Source organism: Zootoca vivipara, chromosome 3, assembly GCF_965207765.1.
Source record: "Zootoca vivipara chromosome 3, rZooViv2.hap1.1, whole genome shotgun sequence".
In the NCBI taxonomy this organism is placed as follows: Eukaryota; Metazoa; Chordata; class Lepidosauria; order Squamata; family Lacertidae; genus Zootoca; species Zootoca vivipara.
Window position 1 is genome coordinate 98,589,880 of NC_142586.1, and position 19,910 is coordinate 98,609,789.

Below are 19,910 nucleotides of genomic sequence, written 5' to 3' on the forward strand. Positions count from 1 at the left end.
AACAGACGCAGGATTGCCCTAAAACCCTCTAGGGCACGGGTGTCAAACACAAGGCCCGGGGGCCAAATCCGGCCCGCCAGACCTCGTCATGTGGCCCGCCGAGCGCTCCAGCCAGCGGGACCCAGCCAACAAAGCGCCGACAAACAGCTGGGGCCTGAGGGGGGGGTAGAAAGGCGGCCAGAGCAGCGCTGCGTGGAGCGTCCCGAGCCACAGCAGGAGAAGGAGGAGGCAGCTTGCCAGGTCAGCACCCAGCAGCGCCGCACGGAGAGTCCCGAGCCTCAGCGACGCAGCAGTGCTCTGTAGCACTTTGAATCCTCCTCCTGCCACGGCTCGGCGCCTGGAAGCAGCTGCTGCTGCTGCTGCTGCTGCTGCTGCTGCTGCTGCTGCTGCTGCTGATGCAGCACAGACAAAGCACCCAGGAGCGCCGCGTGGAGGAGGAGGATTCAAAGTGCTACAGAGCACTGCTGCGTCCCAGAGGCTCAGGACTCTCCGTACGGCGCTGCCGGGCACCAACCCGGCAAGCCTCCTCCTCCTCTTGCCTCACCTCCACCTCCTCCTCCTCCTGCCGCGGCTCAGCCTCATGAACGTGAGCTCAGCAGCGGCTCAGCCTCATGAACGTGCAACTCTGAGGCTTTACGCACGTCTCCTAAAACGGACACCCGCTGCCTCATGCTGCACGGGAAATGCTTTTTGCCCCTGGGTCCCTTCGCGCTCTTTTCTGGCGCTGAATCAAGGTGGTGACCCCCCCTTCCCTTTCTTCCTTCCTCTCTCTTGTTCTTATTCTTTCATTCCCTCTCTACTTCCTTCCTTCTTTCTCCCTTTCCGTCTTCTCTCCCTCTTTCCCCCCCCCCTTCTTTATTCCCTTCCTTCTTTCCTACTCTTCTTTCTCTCCCCCCTTTCCTTCCTCTCTCCCTCCTGCTCCCTCTTTTCTTCCTTCCTTCCTTCCTTTCTTCCTTCCTTTCTTCCTTCCGTCCTTCCCATCTTTCTTCCTCTCCCTCATTCTTATTCTTTCTTTCCCTCTCTACTTCCTTCCTTCTTTCTCCCTTTCCGTCTTCTCTCCCTCTTTCTTTTTCTTTCCTTCTTTATTCCCTTCCTTCTTTCCTACTCTTCTTTCTCTCCCCTTTTTCCTTCCTTCCTTCCTCTCTCCCTCCCACTCCCTCTTTTCTTCCTTCCTTCCTTCCTTCCTTTCTTCCTTCCGTCCTTCCCATCTTTCTTCCTCTCCCTCATTCTTATTCTTTCTTTCCCTCTCTACTTCCTTCCTTCTTTCTCCCTTTCCGTCTTCCCTCCCTCTTTCTTTTTCTTTCTTTCTTTCCTACTCTTCTTTCTCTCCCCTCTTTCCTTCCTTCCTCTCTCCCTCCCACTCCCTCTTTTCTTTCTTTCTTTCTTTCTTTCTTTCTTTCTTTCTTTTCCTTCCTTCCTTCCTTCCTTCCTTCCTTCCGTCCTTCCCATCTTTCTTCCTCTCCCTCATTCTTATTCTTTCCTTCCCTCTCTACTTCCTTCTTTCTCCCTTTCTGTCTTCTCTCCCTCTTTCTTTTTCTTTCCTTCTTTATTCCCTTCCTTCTTTCCTACTCTTCTTTCTCTCCCCTCTTTCCTTCCTTCCTTCCTCTCTCCCTCCCACTCCCTCTTTTCTTCCTTCCTCCCTTCCTCCCTCCCCTCCCCTCCCTTTCCCTCTCCATCTCCTCAGAAACATAGGATGCTGCTTTATACTTCTGGCCCTTAAACCCTGGAACCAGGAGAGCAGCTCCAGTGAGTCAACCTCAGCCAGTCCCTTTGGTGAAGGGTGGTGGCTCACTGGCAGAACATCTGTCCTGCATGCAGAAGGACCCCAGCATCTGCAGGTACTAGTAGCTCTGCAAAGGTCCTGCATGAAACCCTAGCGAGCCTCCACCACCCAGTGCAGTTACCAAAAATCATTTTTCAATAAATTGTACAATAATTGTACATTTGAATATCTACTTGCCATTATTCTGACTATGTTTCTGCTTTCAGAGCTAGTTATTACTTACATTATTACAAAAAAACAGTAATAATTGAATGCAGTGACAATAATTTATGATAATAAAGAGTGGACACATAGTCCTACAGATACAACCGGCCCTTTGAGGGTGACCAAACTGCTGATGCGGCCCCCAATGAATTTGAGTTTGACACCCCTGCTCTAGGGCTTCTCACAGCAGCTCAGGTGAGCAAGCGACAATATTCCCAGAGACATCTCCCAAGACAAGCTGGGGAAAGGAAGAATGTGGAACGGAATGCTCAAGAAGGGAGCTTTATGATGCACTGGATTAAGGAGGTTAGGACAACTGCTCTGTGTAAATGGATCTGAGATAAAAGGAGGAAATAGCCCCCTCCGAAAGAACATGAAGGCGCCTTCTAAAGGTACAGCTGCAGGAACAGGAACTTCTGGTCATAAAAGGATAGTGAAGGATTTTGATGTGCCCCGTTTATCCCCAAACACTGGAGACTCAAAATAAATAGAAGCACACAGAACTCAGCCAATGAATGCAGGCCAGCCATAACTAGTGTGAATCTAAACCATTTTACCACATCGCGGCAGACTTGCAGATATCTGGACGTTTTGCTAACGTTTTGTCTGCACGCTGATGCAGCAAGACAAGCCGGCATTCCACGTTTCCATGGGCTTATAATAGAATCTCCTGCAGGGTGGCAATGGCAGGTTTGGCGTTCCGAACCAGTCACTGAAAGAAAACCAACGGCTTTGACCAAGTATCCATATCACACACATTCTTTGTCTGGATTGTGTCTTTTGCTTATTAAAGCAGCTTGCCTGGGCTGTTACTGTCCTAAAATCATAAGAGCGCCGAACCCTCTTGTTCTTAGTTCTTTGGGATCATTCTCCTCCTTTTTTCAGGCTGGTACTGCTGTCCATCAGGACACGATCTCTTTCATAGCATCAAATGAGCCAGATGCACAGTTTCAATGGCCAGACACTTCAAGTCATAACAAGCTAGCGAAGCGAGCAAATTCTGCTTGTAAAAGAATTAGCCTTTATTTGCCACGATTGCCCACATTTCGCCCTGCATAGCTTTTCTTCTTCTTCTTTTTCTTAACCAGCTGCAACTCTGCTGACTTCACAGATTGAAACACCAGCCGCTAGTGGCCTGTGTGGTTTCTAGAGAGCCCGGAGGGTTTGCTAAAGCAACCTTGTGGAAGCTACAAAAGAAATGGGTGGAGCAAAAGTTGGAAAAAGCACGAGGGAGACAGTTTCATGACCTGCATGGGCCCTAAGAGGAGAGGCACTTTATACAATAATGTATAAATGTTTGACAACACTGCTGAAATCCCACAGATATTGATACCCTTTCACTCCACGCCCCCCCCCAAAAGTATATATATATATTTAGTCTTTTGCTAAAATGGGAACATTAGGCTGAGGGTACTTTTCAGAAAACCTGTTTATTGAGCATTCGGGGGGGTTGTCGAGTTTCCAGGGAGATTAGACGATGTTGGCTATTTAATAAGTATTTGCTCTGATTTGCGTCCAGGGAGGTTAGAATGATGTTACATCAAAGCAAGTGTTATCCCACCCTTTACAGTGCATTTCCTTTTCACTTCCCTTATTTGGGGGGGGAGGCTGGCCTTTGGGGGGAATTGGTCTGTTGCGTGAAACCTTCCAATCAACTTTAATTGCACAACTTGAATTTGCTGGAATGCAGTTAAATCACACCCCAAAATAACAACAGCCTGGAAGCACCCTGAGATATAATCCAAAGGAAGATCAGCAGTGGCAGATTTGGGGCTTGCAAATTTTAGTGGCACCCTGTGTGATGCTAAAATCTCCCCCCCACACACACACACATATTGCCTCTTCTGCTCCACTGTACACCCTGGTTGTGCACCCTAAAACTGCCTATGAGAATAGCATGACTTTTTATTGAGGTATACAGTGGAACCTCGGTTTATGAACACCTCGGTTTACGAATTTTCGGTTTACGAACGCCGCGGACCCATCTAGAACGGATTAATCCACTTTCCATTACTTTCAATGGGAAAGTTCACTTCAGTTTATGAACGCTTCAGTTTAAGTACTCCGCGGACCGTCTGGAACAGATTAATCCACTTTCCATTACTTTCAATGGGAAAGTTCGCTTCAGTTTATGAACACTTCAGTTTATGAACAGACTTCCGGAACCAATTGTGTTCATAAACCGAGGTGCCACTGTATTAGAACATAAGGAGAGCCTTGCTGGACCTGCCCAAAGATCCATCTAGTTTAGCATCATGTTCTCACAATGTCCAAACAAAAGCCTCTGGGAACCCTGCAAGCAGGACCTGCAGGCATTTGAATTTCAGAAGGGGAAAATTCTACTGTATAAAATAAAGCCACATTTTAATATTAGATTAATACCGTATTGGCCAAATCTCAGTCAGTTTTCACTGACTGAGAGTTACAAGAAAATCACTTGTTAATATAATTGGAGTCATTGTTTGACTCCAACCTCCTCTAATGAAACTATTCACATTTATTGGAACCAACAAGACCCCTTTTTACAAGCTGTAATCCTTTGTGTTTTCAATTTTCTACATCATTTTTCCAAAACACTGTTGTCCTGAGCGCGAAGCTGTTGGTGTAAACATAAAGAAATGCAGGCTGAAAACCATTAATTTATGGGTTCGAAATATTTATATCCTGCCTCTCAGTTTCAATTTCAGTATACAGCATAATCAGTATTAAGCTGTACTTATGAAGACTACTAAAACCAGGGTAGAGTAGGAAAAGAATGAAGGGTGTGTGTGGATTTATTTTATTTTATTTTATTTTATTTTTGTTAAACTATTAAAAGCAGGCATCAACAGCATTAAAACAAATTTAGGAACAACTGTGGGGAAATATATTGAAAGGGTTCGAAGTCTCACTTAAAGCCTATATGAAATAATAAGCAGGTGTGTGGAATGAAGTAGTTCTACAAATGAGGTGCCACAACGAAAAAGGACCTGTAGGTTGGGGCATTCTGGACGGGCCTCTAGGGAAGATCCTCAGTTTCTATGGGGTGGTTACTAGGGGGTGGTGGGCAGGGGTGGCTCATCCAATTTCATTGCCTGAGGCAAAATAGGAATTGGCACACACACACACACACCGCTGCCTCTCTTACCAGGGTTGTGTGGTGGTGGCTTCTGCCAAGAGCTTGTGAGATCTCACTGGAAGCCGCCACCGTGTGGCCCCTGAGGCGGTCGGGAATCCCGCATGGGATTCCGCCACCAAGGTGGCTACTTCACTCTGCCTCATGGGTAGTCCTTCCAGAACCTAGCTTCCAAGCCATTTTGTGGCTGGAAAATGCACCCTCATTTAACACACATTTAAAGCACGACTTCCCCAAAGACTCCTGGGAACTGCAGTCTGTCCCTTCCAGAGCCACAGTTCCCAGCATCCCAGTAGTTTTCTCTGAGCGAAGCCATGTGCTTTAAATGTGCATCAAATGTGCTCTACACGTATGGTGCAACCAAACTGAAAGAAGGTGGATGTAGAGAAAAGATCGATCCCAATAATTTTTCAAAGGTGGGCAAGATACATATGATGGAGGCATGGGGTTTCAAAGTTCACCAGGACTGGCAAACTGATTTTATTGTCTATTCAGGTTATTCCTTAGAATCATAGAATCATAGGGTTGGAAGAGACCACAAGGGCCATCCAGTCCAACCCCCTGCCAAGCAGGAAACACCATCAAAACATTCCTGACAGATGGCTGTCAAGCCTCCACTTAAAGACCTCCAAAGAAGGAGACTAAACCACACTCCTTGGCAGCAAATTCCACTGTCGAACAGTTGTTACTGTCAGGAAGTTCTTCCTAATGTTTAGGTGGGATCTTCTTTCTTGTAGTTTGAATCCATTGCTCCGTGTCCGCTTCTCTGGAGCAGCAGAAAACAACCTTTCACCCTCTTCTATATGACATCCTTTTATATATTTGAACATGGCTATCATATCACCCCTTAACCTTCTCTTCTCCAGGCTAAACATACCCAGCTCCCTAAGCCGTTCCTCATAAGGCATCGTTTCCAGGCCTTTGACCATTTTGGTTGCCCTCCTCTGGACACGTTCCAGCTTGTCAGTATCCTTCTTGAACTGTGGTGCCCAGAACTGGACACAGTACTCCAGGTGAGGTCTGACCAGAGCGGAATACAGTGGTACTATTACTTCCCTTGATTTAGATGCTATACTCCTATTGATACAGCCCAGAATTGCAGACTTTTTTAGCTGCTGCATCACACTGTTGACTCATGTCAAGTTTGTGGTCTACCAAGACTCCTAGATCCTTTTCACATGTACTGCTCTCAAGCCAGGTGTCACCCATCCTGTATTTGTGCCTTTCGTTTTTTTTGCCCAAGTGTAGTACTTTACATTTCTCCTTGTTAAAATTCATCTTGTTTGCTTTGGCCCAGTTGTCTAATCTGTTAAGGTCATTTTGAAGTGTGATCCTGTCTTCTGGGGTATTAGCCACCGCTCCCAATTTGGTGCCGTCTGCAAACTTGCTCAGGATGCCCTCAAGCCCATCATCCAAGTCATTGATAAAGATGTTGAATAAGACTGGGCCCAAGACAGAACCCTGTGGCACCCCACTAGTCACCACTCTCCAGGATGAGGAGGAGCCATTGTTGAGCACCCTTTGGGTTCGGTCAGTCAGCCAGTTACAAATCCACTGAATGGTAGCATTGTCTAGCCCGCATTTTACCAGCTTCTTTACTAGAATATCATGGGGCACCTTGTCAAAGGCCTTGCTGAAATCAAGATAGGCTATATCCACGTAGGGCATGGTCATTCCCTCTGTGGGTGCCTCCTTGGGAGGGGAACCTGGAGAGGCAGGCAAATCGCTGCGACTCTGTGACTCCCTGTGATCTGCCCCTGGCACCCACCCTTGGCCCAAACTACCTGGCAGCTCCCGCCATTGAACAAAACCTGCACCTTTCAAACGGGGGGTCGGTGAGGTTTTTATTTATTTTCACATCTTGTTTTGAAATCCTCGAGTGAACAGCACCAGAGAATTGCAAGTTAGAAATGAAGTCTATCTTTCACACTCTCCTATTTGCTCAAATAACACATTCGCCTCGAGTGCTGGCCTGGAGTGTTCTTTCAGCAAGCTCCATTACATTTTAATTGCCTTTTTCCACTATGCACAATGAACATACTGGTTTTGAGGCCAGGGTTTTTAAACAAGGCGTGTGTTTTTACAGCGCACCTTTAAATATAAATATTTGGCCTGGGTTCCTTCTTCAGTTGTCTCTTATTCCGTGCGGAATAACATCGGACATGTGTTTTCACCTTTCTGTGTCTGGTAAATGTTAGACGTAAGCCCTGTTTGGCCATCCTGCTCTTGAGCCCGAAGATGAGCAGGGGTGGCAGGAATGGGGGCACGAAGCTCTGTCCCTTCCTGCCGCCTTCTAACTCCTGGAGGGCAGAGTTCTGAAGCAAGGAACCTTCACCACTTTTAGAGTGAGGTGGGTTTCCCCCAGTAAATTTAGGTTTACCTATTACGGGAACAACCCAATAAATGGGGGGAACTCAGTCTCCAAACCACTGCATTTGGAGTGACAGACAATCAATTTCTGTCTTTCTGGGTGGGTGAATCAATTGCCACTTTCTGCTACTCCTCTTTCCATGCCCGTTACTTTGTCAATGGTTTCTTTTCTTTTCCATCTGTGCTCATTACTATTTCTGGGGCACTCCCAAATGGAGGACTTGCTTTTTCTTTTGATCGCTCAGATTTGCACAAAACTAGAAACTACCCAAGCAAACTACAAAAAAAAATTCTATACCAGAAATCTTTGACAGCAATCTGAAAAGTGTGTGTGCTAAAAATATACAATTGCTTTCGTTTCTTTTTCAGGAAGGAAGTATCATGAGCTTAGCCTATATATCTATCTATATTTATATTTATATCTATATTTATATATAGGGAAGCTTTTAATGTTTAATAAATTATTGTATTTTAATACTTCTGTTGGAAACTGCCCAGAGTGGCTGGGGAAACCCAGCCAGAGGGGCGGGGTATAAATATTATTATTATTATATCTTTTGATTGCTCAGATTTGCAGAAAACCAGGAAACTGAACAAGCAAATTTACAATTGCTCGACTGTGTGGTTTTGTGATTTTTTATTTATTTATTTTTTAGAAAGACAAGGTGCATGTGCACATAGCACATCAGCACTTAATTGACATAATAGAATCGACAAACACAAAAGGGAACGCCTACTGGTATGAACAGGAAAGACTGAAATAATGCTTATATGTGGACACGCCCCTAATGACTCCTCTGCAGAACATAAGATTCTGGATCAGGCCAATGGCTCATCTAGTCCATCTAGATCTCACAATGGCCAACTAGATGCTTGTGGGAAACCCACAAGCAGACCCCCTCCTAGGATCAGGAGTTTCCTGTGTCAACAGCAGGTTCTTGCATGCCTTAACAGACTAATCATTTATGCTTTCTGTTAACTCTTTTCCCAGCACTTTCAATCCCAATGGAATAAGTGGGATTGATCCAGCTCCTTCCCACCTTGCTTTCTGAATAGTTTGATGGGCCCCCCAAATGCCTCAACTCAGTCGTCTTTTCATTTATGGCATGTCAGGCAAACTAACACCAGTGTACTGGAAGAAGCCAAGATCACCCGTGTCGAAGCAATGATTCTTCAATATCAACTTTGTTGGACTGGTCATATTGTGCGGATGCCTAATTATCGTCTTCCAAAGCAACTACTCTATTCTGAACTTTAAAATGGTAAGTGTAATGCTGGTGGTCAACAAAGGAGGTTCAAAGACTCTCTCAAGGCAAATCTTTAAAAATTGTAGTATAAACACCGGCAACTGGAAAACACTGGCCTGTGAGCGTTCCAGTTGGAGAACAGCCTTTACCAAAGGTGTTGTGGGTTTTGAAGATGGTCGAACCCAGGACAAAAGGGAGAAACACACTAAGAGGAAGGCACACTTGGCAAACCTATGTCCCCACTGTGGAAGGACGTGCGGATACAGAATTGGCCTCCACAGTCACTTACGGACTCACTTTTGAAAACCATGTTCATGGAAGACAATCTTATTCAGTTATGAGTCATCGCCAAAGAAGAAGAATCCTGTTGGGGACCATTTTTAAAATCAAGCTTTGTGGTTTTTGAAAGAGAGAGAATGAGAATATATGTGGTGAGCTTCCCTGCTATGTTAAGAACATGAGGAGAGCATTGCTGGATTAGGCCAGTGGCCCATCTAGTCCCGCATCCTGTTCTCACAGTGGCCAATGAGATGCCTGTGGGAAGCCCTCAAGGGGGGGACTTCTGATTCCCAGAATTCTTCAGTATCTTATAACTTCTCTTTAAGACCCTGGTTTCCCAGCCCATCTGGGCTTGTGGAAAAAAGAGTGTCAACAGATGTGCCATTGTCTTCCTCCTAAAACCTTCCTAAAGCCCAAGCTAAAAAACAATGGAGGCAAGAAGTGTAAACAAGTCCCATTCAACTTTATGGGGGAGCTGTTAGCTTTGAAGCTCAATTACAATCCCCCTTTAAAACAACATTGTTAATGATTCCAGCACTTGCGGTCCTACAAAAAACTCAGAAGTAATGAACTTACTTCAGGTGGGGTGTTTTGTGTTCCTCTGCTCCTGATTTACTGCTTCAGAAACAGGGCAGGGTGTGAATATTCTGTGACTTTTGATGGCTGGGGTGTTGCCTCTTGTTTGTCTGAACTAGGGTGGAAAAAAGGGGGCTGGGAGGTTTATTAAGATGAGCTAACAAACTACTGTTAGAACTTTCTTGGGTAAAACTGGTGACATTGCTTTAATGTGGGTCAGTGTGCAGATGAAAGTTTGATCAGCCAATAAACATCCTTGTACAAACATCCTTGGGGGGGTTTACAACCAAGGTTTTATTAATGGGACTAAGAATTTACACATAAGGCTTGAGAGTATACAATCCAAGCCCCTTGTGCTCATGCTGGTTTCGTAGGAAGGGGATGGTTGGGAGGAAAATCAGACAACCAGTTAAGCCAGAGAACTAGCTAAAATGCCCCTTTTATTAATTTGTGGCTGAAACGACCAAAATTTCAACAGGCCATATATTAGTATTGAGAGATTAGGGTTCAAAAGTATTGATCTTTAAATACAATTACTTAGAAGCCTGTTATAAACTGCAGACTTAGGGGGTAGCATCATTAAGGTATTACCATTCTATTTTGTTTATTTCATTTTATTTGGAAGGTTACATTGGGGAGAATTTGTTTGCTACTATGTTATGTATTTTTCTGATTTTATACTGTATACTGCCCTGTGATGAAGCGCAATATAAAAATTTAACAAATAATAGGATAATTGTCATAAACCAACAAAGGATGGAGCAGGCTAATTTCTCACAGATTTTTTTGGGGGGGGGGAGGCATCCAGAGCTGCCGCTAAGGAAATGCTTGTTCTGGGGCATCTTTTTCTTCCTTAATTTTTTTTATTTTACTTACTGAGAACATTTTGTATTCCTCCTTTCTTCCAAGGAGCTCGAGGTGGGTTTCCCTACCCACATCCATACCCAAACAATTTATCCTCCTAACAACCCTGTGAGGTAGGTTAGTCTGCAGGAGAATCACTGGCCCACAGGGACCCAGTCGGCTTTACGGTTCAGCCGCTATTTGAACCTGGGTGACTAAATCTCCCAGCATCCCTGACCACTGGCCGTAGTGGCTGAGGCTGGTTGGAGCCATAGCTGTCAAGTCTCCCATTTTTCACGGGAAACCCCCGGATTTTAATCCGTTTCCCACTGTTATCCCAAATAGAAAAAAATCCCGGAAATCCCCTGGATTTCCTACCTGCCAAGGAGGCTCCATTTCGGGTGCAGCGTTGGCACCGGAAGTTGCTTCTACGCATGTTCAGACATGAGTAGAAGCGACTTCCGGTGCCGCGCCACTGCTGAGCCCGCATTTTTCAGCGGGAGACTTGGCAGCTTTGGTTGGAGCTGGGAGCTCTGAAACATCTCTAGCCCCTGTTCTCCAACCACACCACCACACTGGTTCTGTCAACTCCTTTTTATTTATGTGTTTGTTTGTTTGTTTTTGTTTGTGCAAAAGCCGGAGGACACTTATTAAAATTTGCCACATCTTTGCTGCGTTCCATGCCCTGTGTTATCCTCGACTCTGTGCCTTGCCTCTTCTTTGGTGGGTTTAGAGGGAACCCTCCTTGACAGTTGGCTGCAAAGTTAATATGAAGCTCTTGCCAAAGGTGTCATAATCTGTAGTTATGTTGCAGGCATCAGCCTGTTGGAACCTAGCATGCTGACGTCGGCAGGTCTGTCAAAGGCTTTGCTTAACACTCATTTCTCTCAGTCTGCTTCAACGCAGAAATGCTGGCAATGAAAACCTAGCCGGGCTTTTTTTAATCTCTCCGCCTCCCACTACCCCCACCGACTCACCACCAACCCACCTCTCCAGTCTCCGTTGCAACACAATAAGAAGAGCTCTCAGCTGCTCAAAGAGACAGTCAGGAATTGCCTTCATTCAGAAGACGGATGAGAAGCACATTGGATGGGGGAAAGTTGGATTAGATGACAACAGTTTTAAAGTTATCTTCACTTAATTGAATTCTTTCTTCTTTTTTGTCTGCTTTCCTGATTCATAGATAAGGATGGGTTTAGGGGAAACAGTTAGGATTGTTTTTTAAAGGTAATAAAATCATTGCTCAGCAATTTTGTACTTAAAAATCACAGTGATGACAAATACAGCCTTCCAAGGGCAAACACAATGGATTCTTCACTTACTGGGTGAACCTAGTTTTCCAATATGCCCTTGGTATTAAAAGCTTGGCTGACGATGCACAAATCTTTTTCTACCAGTTTTACTAATCAACAAATTGATTGATTGATCAAATTAATAGTGAGCTGACCAGACATACCCAGAGCATCTCCTGCGTAATCTGAACTCGGAGTGATGAAACATTGCCTATGCTTTTTTGCAATTACATGCAAGCAATTTCTGGAATAGGGATGCGGGTGGCGCTGTGGTCTAAACCACTGAGGCTAGGGCTTGCCGATCAGAAGGTCGGCGGTTCGAATCCCCGCAACAGGGTGAGCTCCCGTTGCTCGATCTCATCTCCTGCCCACCTAGCAGTTCAAAAGCACGTCAAAATGCAAGTAGATAAATAGGTACCACTCCGGCGGGAAGGTAAACAGTGTTTCCATGTGATGCTCTGGTTCACCAGAAGCGCCTTAAGTCATGCTGGCCACATGACCCGGAAGCTGTCTGTGGACAAACGCTGGCTCCCTCGGCCTATAGAGCGAGATGAGCGCCGCAACCCCAGAGTCGTCCACGACTGGACCTAACGGTCAGGGGTACCTTTACCTTTACCTAATTTCTGGAATACAATTGCATTTACAGAATTTAAGGCTTTGAATAGCTGTTAAGGCAGGTCCGGACTTTAAAGCTCCATGTCAGAGTAGGGTTTTTTCATGTCCCAGCACTTTCCCCAGGAAAACCCACATTTGAATTGGAGCAAACAGCAATTCGCAGAAAATCCGCTTGCCATCTGCTCTGATTCAGCAGTAAAATGCAGGTTTTACATTGGGAAAGTGCTGGGACAAAAAACCCCACTCAGACACGGAGCTTTAAATCCCAGATCTGTGCCTAGAAATGCATAGATGAGACTGAGATGAGCCCACTGTTAAGCTCAGGCTATTATGGTGACCTTTGTTTGCAATTCTGGCCTGTATACGGTTGATTCTTTCAGCCGCTTCCTAGATTGCTCTGGCGATTTCCTTCTCTCTGGTCCATCTCTCCACTTTAAGAATCAGCTCTTATCATGTTAATCTTCCCGTTCCAAACAGCATTGCCTTTATATTTTTGTCTTTTCTTTCACCCCTACGTTGCGGGGGGTGGGGGGTGTGACCATGACTGGGGGTGGGAATAACTCTCTCTCACACACAATGAGGGCTGGGGAAATGGGGACGGCCCATTTGGCTCCAAAGTGCTAGAAGTCTGAAAGTAGAGTTGCTATGGTGGAAGCAGAACAACAGTGACTGGGTGCTACTAAATTGCCCCTGTCTGGAAGAACCCTTTGTAGAAAGTCTCCCTTGTATTAAACTAGGGGTCAGCAATGTGGTGTGCACAAATGCTAGTGTGCCTGCCAGTACTCCTTCTGGAGCTTGTGAAAGCTGTGAAAGCTGTCAGTTAAAGTCTCCTCAAAATTAAACAGTGCAGGAAAGACTTTTCTCCTCCTTGCTCAGTTCCTGTTTCCACTGACTGAGCCTCTCCTAGACTGAATTGTTGTTGTTTAGTCGTTTAGTCGTGTCCGACTCTTCATGACCCCATGGACCAGAGCACTCCAGGCACTCCTGTCTTCCACTGCCTCCCGCAGTTTGGTCAAACTCGTGTTCGTAGCTTTGAGAATACTCCCCTTTAAACATGCCCACATTTTATTGGGTGGCAAAACTGGGCATCCATCTCCGAGATAACATCTCTCTGTGAACAAGCAGAGCGATGGCTGGTGCTGGTGCATTTTGCCCGTTGATGGGCAGGGTGTGAGGGACGGCAACAGCATTTTGTGGTCTTTTTTGTCTCTTTCCTGCTGTTTTAGATGTGGCTGCCATTTTGTATTGTGCCGCACATCCCCCCACAGCGGCCATTTTGTGACTGGCGCCCATGCACTAAACTATCATCCATACTGCAGAAACAGGTTCAGAGCTCCCATCATCCTTCTGTGCAGAGAAATATCATTTCATGACGTCATGAACCCAGTTTGGCCAAGCACTCTGCATCCCAGACTTATAGCAGTCGGAAAACAGGGGAAAGACTCTGCAAGCAAATTTTGCCCTACTTGCTTCAATAGCAAGGCACTATGTGGAAGCTCTCGGCTGGGACCTATTATCCCAAGAAAAACTCTTAACTCCATGATAGCAAACTTTAAAGCCATCTGTTGCTCCAGTGCAAGCATCAATGAAGCAGAAATTACATGCCAGACTGCTCTGATAAAATATTTCCCTCTGTGAATCTGGTGCAGTCCCTCTTATCGCACACATAGCCCTAAAGAACAAAACAAAACAAAACAAAACAAAAAACCGCTCATATAAAGTTTAACCCCAACGACCAGCAGGGACATTGCAGAAACTTGCTAAGGAGTAGGCTAACAATATACCGAGGTTATGGCCCCATGATAAAAAGCATGAAACAATAACAAGGGATGGGTCATTTGCTACTTGAGCCTGAGTTCAGGCTCAGGCTGTGTTTATTTTTCAGTTCAGCATCCTGTTTCTTTTGTTTCCAAGGAAAGTTTCTAGACCTCATGGCTGCAAAGAGAGGTCAGAAAGTATGGAATCTCAAACTAAATGAGATGATAGGGATGAGATGATCGTTTGCCTCTTCATACTTCGGGAACAAGCAGCCACAGGGAGCCCAGATACCATACATTTTAAACACTCTTATACCACTTTAGTAGGCATGGATTCCCCCAAAGAATCCTGGGAACTGTAGTTTGCAGAGCTACAATTCCCAGCACCCATAACAAACTACAGCTCCCAGGATTCTTGGGGGGGGGGGGATAAGCCATGACTGTTGAAGTGGTTAAGGAGTACTTTAAGTGTATAGTACAGGGGTCAGCAACCTTTTTCAGCCGTGGGCCGGTCCACCATCCCTCAGACCATGTGGTGGGCCGGACTATATTTTGAAAAAAATATGAACAAATTCCTATGCCCCACAAATAACCCAGAGATGCATTTTAAATAAAAGGACACGTTCTACTCATGTAAAAACATGCTGATTCCTGGACCGTCCGTGGGCTGGATTGAGAAGGCAATTGGGCCGCATCCGGCCCACGGGCCTGAGGTTGCCTACTCCTGGTATAAAAAAATCCTTCCAGTAGCACTTTAGAGCAGTGATCCTCAACCCCCGGGCCACGGACCGGTAGCGGTCCGTGGATCAATTGGTACCGGGCCGCCTAAGGATCATTAAATACAATTAAATTAAATTATTAAATCAAGACAATCTAAATAAAATATAAACAATAAACGTCCCCCCCTCAGCGGGCCGCAGTAAAATTATCAAATGTTGACTGGTCCGCGGTGATAAAAAGGTTGGGGAGCACTGCCTTAGAGCATAGCTGCCAAGTCTCCCGTATTCCCCGGGAAATCCCTGTTTTTCCAGCTGTTCCTAGCTGAAAAAACGGATTTTGTTTTTTCCCGGTTTATTCTGACGCAGCGGCCATTTTGGAACTGTGCGGAGCATGCTCAGAAGCGACTTTTGATGCTGCTCTGCCCAGTTCCAAAATGGCTGCAGTGCGACTTCTGGTGCGGCGGCCATTTTGGAACTGGGCAAAGCAGCATCAAAAGTAACTTCTGAGCATGCTCCACCCAGTTCCAAAATGGCGGCAGCGCTACTTCCGGTCTGCTACTTCCGCTCAGTCCCTTATTTCTACGACAGCAACTTGGCAGGTGTGCCTTAGAGACCAACTAAGTTTGTCATAGGTATGAGCTTTCGTCTGAAGAAGTGTGCATGCACATGAAAGCTCATACCTATGACAAACTTAGTTGGTCTCTAAGGTGCTACTGGAAGGATTTTTTTATTTTGTTTTGACTGCATCAGACCAACACGGCTACCTACCTGTAACTACCCCTGGTATAGTGTGAGTGCAGATCAAGCACATTGTGGGGAGGGTGTGGGGAGGGCAGAGGAAGTGCAAAAGGTAAAAGAAACAAGAGATCCAATCCTATAGACCTCCATCATCTCATCTAGTGTGGCCCTCAGAGGTGGTTCTGAATATAATTTTTCATTTATTGTTGGAAAAGCGGGGGGTGGGATCCAATTTCCTATATAGCTTCTGTACTGCTCCTCATAATTAGCAGATGAAGAGCTTATCGGGGTTGCCATCAAGGCAGAACTTTGGGGCAAAATGAGCAGGAGAACACACACACACACACACACACACACAGTCCTAGGGTTTTCAGGTCAGAAGCATCCTATATCATTGTGTGGTTTCAGGACCCAATCCGGAGACCTAGGGGCAGACCACAGTCAAGGTCTACCAAACGAGCAAGTAGGAGAACACTGGTTGGAAATTAAGACAGAAGCCTTAGCTAAAAGGGGTGTTCCTTGGCCTAGCTGAAGTGAGGGCCTCATACCTTCTCACCTGCTTAGGCAGCATGGGTACAGGGAAGGTCCTTTTGCCCACTTGGAGATTCCAGCCCCTCCACCTGCCACCAGAGATGGGGGAAGGCAAGCCTGGAGGCTTGACGTCAGTCCTTGGAGTCTGGCAACCCTACACAACTCTAGCAAGTCTGGCATGCCACATATTGAAGCAAGCAAAGTCGAGAGGTTTGGGGGGATGGTGATTATAAGACCATTAAGTCCACAGAGTCTGAAATGACCTCACTGCGCCTATGTGACTGATGATGCAGAAGAAGTAAACAGAACAAACCATCCTTCATTTGAATCTGCTGATATGATAATGTTCCACATGTCCACGCATCTGTTTTTTTAGGTTGCCTTTCCTTTCCTGAAACGCTACTCTGGGGTGGGCAGAATTGGGTGCTGTCAGAAAGCCAAGAGGCAGAGGAAAGTGACAGGCTGTGGGGGGGGGGGTTGTGCATCCGTGACCTTTTCATTGGGCAGAGAGGCCCCCGAATGCCCCGTCTCCTAAGGAACGGCTGATTCCGAAGCTTACCTAGCAATCAACAGGATGCAATGTAGTCTAAGGTCAATTATGCCGTTGTCAGGGCACCGCTGAAACATAAGGAGAGGGGTTTAAGCATCATTTAAAAAAAACATTGAACGGACAAAGCTCCAATGTGCCTAGGAAGCAGGCAGAACGTTTCATATGGAAAGGAACCCGTGACCTGGCAAAGGAGTTGTTGCGGGCCAGAGGTTAGGAGAACAGAAGCCGAAACAAGATCTCCAGGGGTGGACCAACTTCAGCTTCTTCTTTAAAATAACATCAACCAATACTCCATGGTCCACCAACCACAGCCAGGATCAAATTGTCCTTGGAAGGGGTGGAGCTTGATGCAGAATGGTGACTAAGATGGTGATTGTTTACTGTGCACCATGATCCATACATTGCATAATTTTTGTGTTTTTAAGTCAGATGGCACTGGCAGGGGCGGAGCTTCATGCTCCGACACCGGGGGAAGAGAGCAGGGGCGCTGCCCCCAGGGACGGGGCGCACGTTCGGGGGGTGGGGTGCACCATGTGTTTGGGGGCGAGGAGAGCTACACGCAGGGGCGGGGTGCACGATTTGGGGGGGATGCGCCGCGTGCAGGGGCAGGCATGCATTTTGGGGGCAGGGCCGGCAGCCACAATGACGACCCTGGGATCGCCCCACCCCCACCGCCCCTATCTTCCTACGCCCCTGGGCACTGGAGTTGTTTTTATATAGGTCAGGGATGGGGACCTGCAACCAGGGGCCCAAATGCAGTCCTCCAGTCTTCTCTGTATGGCCCTTGAGACCTTCCACTGCCACATTCACACCATACTTTCCAAGCCCTATGATACCGTTTTAAGCAGCCACGGCTTCCCCCAAATAATTCTGGGAGCTGTAGTTTGTTAAAGAGTTGTTAGGAGAACCCTTATCCCCCCCCCTCAAGCAACAATTCCCAGAGTTCCCTGGGAAGTAGGGATAAACCCTTACCTTCCAAGTCCCAGACTGCAGAATCCGGGACCGGCAGCCGTGTGACACCGGAAGTTGCGTCGACGTAACTTCCGGTGTCGCTTTGCCCTTCTATTGGCACAAAAAATGGCCGCCGCCGGATTCAAAAGTTGCTTGCTTGTACGCATGTCAGGAAGTGCATCGACGCAACTTCCGGTGTCGCTCCGCCCATCTATGGGCACCAAAAATGGCCACCGCCGACACCGGAAGTTGCGTCTATGCACTTCCGGACATGCGTAGATGCGACTTTTGAAGCCAGCGGTGGCCATTTTTTGTGACAATAGAAGGGCAAATCGGAAAGAAAAAAAATGGCCAACGGCAGGAGAAAATAACGGAGAAAAACGGGAGATGAAGTGATACGGGGGACCACCGGGAAAAGGTAAGTAAAAACAGGGGGTTTCCCGGGGAAAACGGGGTACTTGGCAGCTATGGATAAACCACGCTGAGACTTTTAGCCAGGGGTTGGCAAGGTTTACCTCACCTGGGCCGGTTCACTCCAGCAGAGATCCCTCCTTGGGCCGGATCACATGTGTGTGTGAGCACCCGCGATTTCTGGCATCTGCGTCTGTGCAGACGCAATTTTCAGTGTTTGCACATGCTCATACAAGATTTCCCCGAGTCCCCGCGCTGCACTGTGCCGGTTTAGCGCAGCATGCAGGGATTCACCGAGTTCGGGGGCTCGGTTCGGGGGCGGCTCATAGGTTGGTTAAACAACCCCCATGGGCCGCTTGTGGCCCACGTGGGCCTTAGGTTGCCTACCCCTGCTTTCAGCTCTGGGAATTGTACCCACTGAAATGAATGGATTTGGTGTCGTCACATCTACAGATTTCAAATAATCCTGAGAATGATAGTTACAGGGCTACAATTTCCATAGTTCCCTGGGAAGAAGGGTTGACTGTCAAACCTGACAATTATTTGTTCTCTTTGCTGTAAGAAAAGAAAGCCAAATTTCAGCACCGTGAAAATGCCAGGTCTGCTTACGGGGGAAAAATCATCCAAATTAAGAATGTACAGTGGCCGCATAGATTAACACAGTTTGTAGGCTTTGTTCTGAGAAGTCCTGCATCTTTGCACGGTGTGGGATATGTGCGTTAAGGAATGATGTCATAACTTTGGGGAAAACAAGTGCCTGCAGAGGAGGAACCAGTAGACGTTCAGAGGAAACAGTCATCCCACTTCCTAAATCCTGCAGACTTTTCAAGTGCATGCCAACAACGAGCTATGTCTCGTGGGAAATTAGAATCTTTTATCAGACGGTACAGCATTCTGTCCACGCAAAATTGAAGCGCCTAAACTGCCCAGAACATAGCGGCCTTATCCCTTACCCAGACTTCTGGTGTCTTCCCAGACTCTTCACACAAAGTGAAAGTGTGAAGGGCTTGCTGATCAGAAGGTCGGCGGTTCGAATCCCTGTGATGGGGTGAGCTCCCGTTGCTTGGTCCCAGCTCCTGCCAACCTAGCAGTTCGAAAGCACGTCAAAATGCAAGTAGATAAATAGGAACCGCTGCAGCGGGAAGGTAAACGGCGTTTCCATGTGCTGCTCTGATTCGCCAGAAGCAGCTTTGTCATGCTGGCCACATGACCTGGAAGCTGTCTGCGGACAAACGCCGGCTCCCTCGGACTATAGAGCGAGATGAGCGCGCAACCCCAGAGTCTGTCACGACTGGACCTAATGGTCAGGGGTCCCTTTACCTTTACCTTTAAACTGCCCAGAACATAGCGGTCTTATCCCTTACCCAGACTTCTGGTGTCTTCCCAGACTCTTCACACAAAGTGAAAGTGGATGAGTGCAAGTTACAAATGAACATTTCACCATGCATCATGGGCATACCCAGCACAGGGCAGGGGGGGGCAGCTGCCCCCCTAGAAGCAAAAAAGGGAGTGCACGGCACTACAGGCAGGGACACTGCCAGCTGTGCTCCGGCTCGGCTGGCTCGGCTGAAGTGAAATGGCAGCAGCGGCAGCAAAGCTGCCTCCGTCGAGGGAGACCTGGACCTGGACCTGGGCTAACTTCAAGTCACAGCGAGCACAGCACAGAAAGTGCTTCCCCACAATGGTCTGCGGCATGTATGCAAATGAGGTGTCGTGGAGCATTGTGGGGCAGCACTTTCTGTGCTGTGCTCGCTGTGACTTGAAGGAGTGTGGGCTGAAGTTAGCCCAGGTCCAGGTTTCTCTCGACAGAGGCAGCTTTGCTGCTGCTGCCTCGTTTTAGTCACCGCTGCCGGTAAAGGAGCGGGCGAGGCAGAAGCACAAGCGCGGGGGGCTCCCTCTGGGGGGCATGGACATTGATCACGCCTCCTG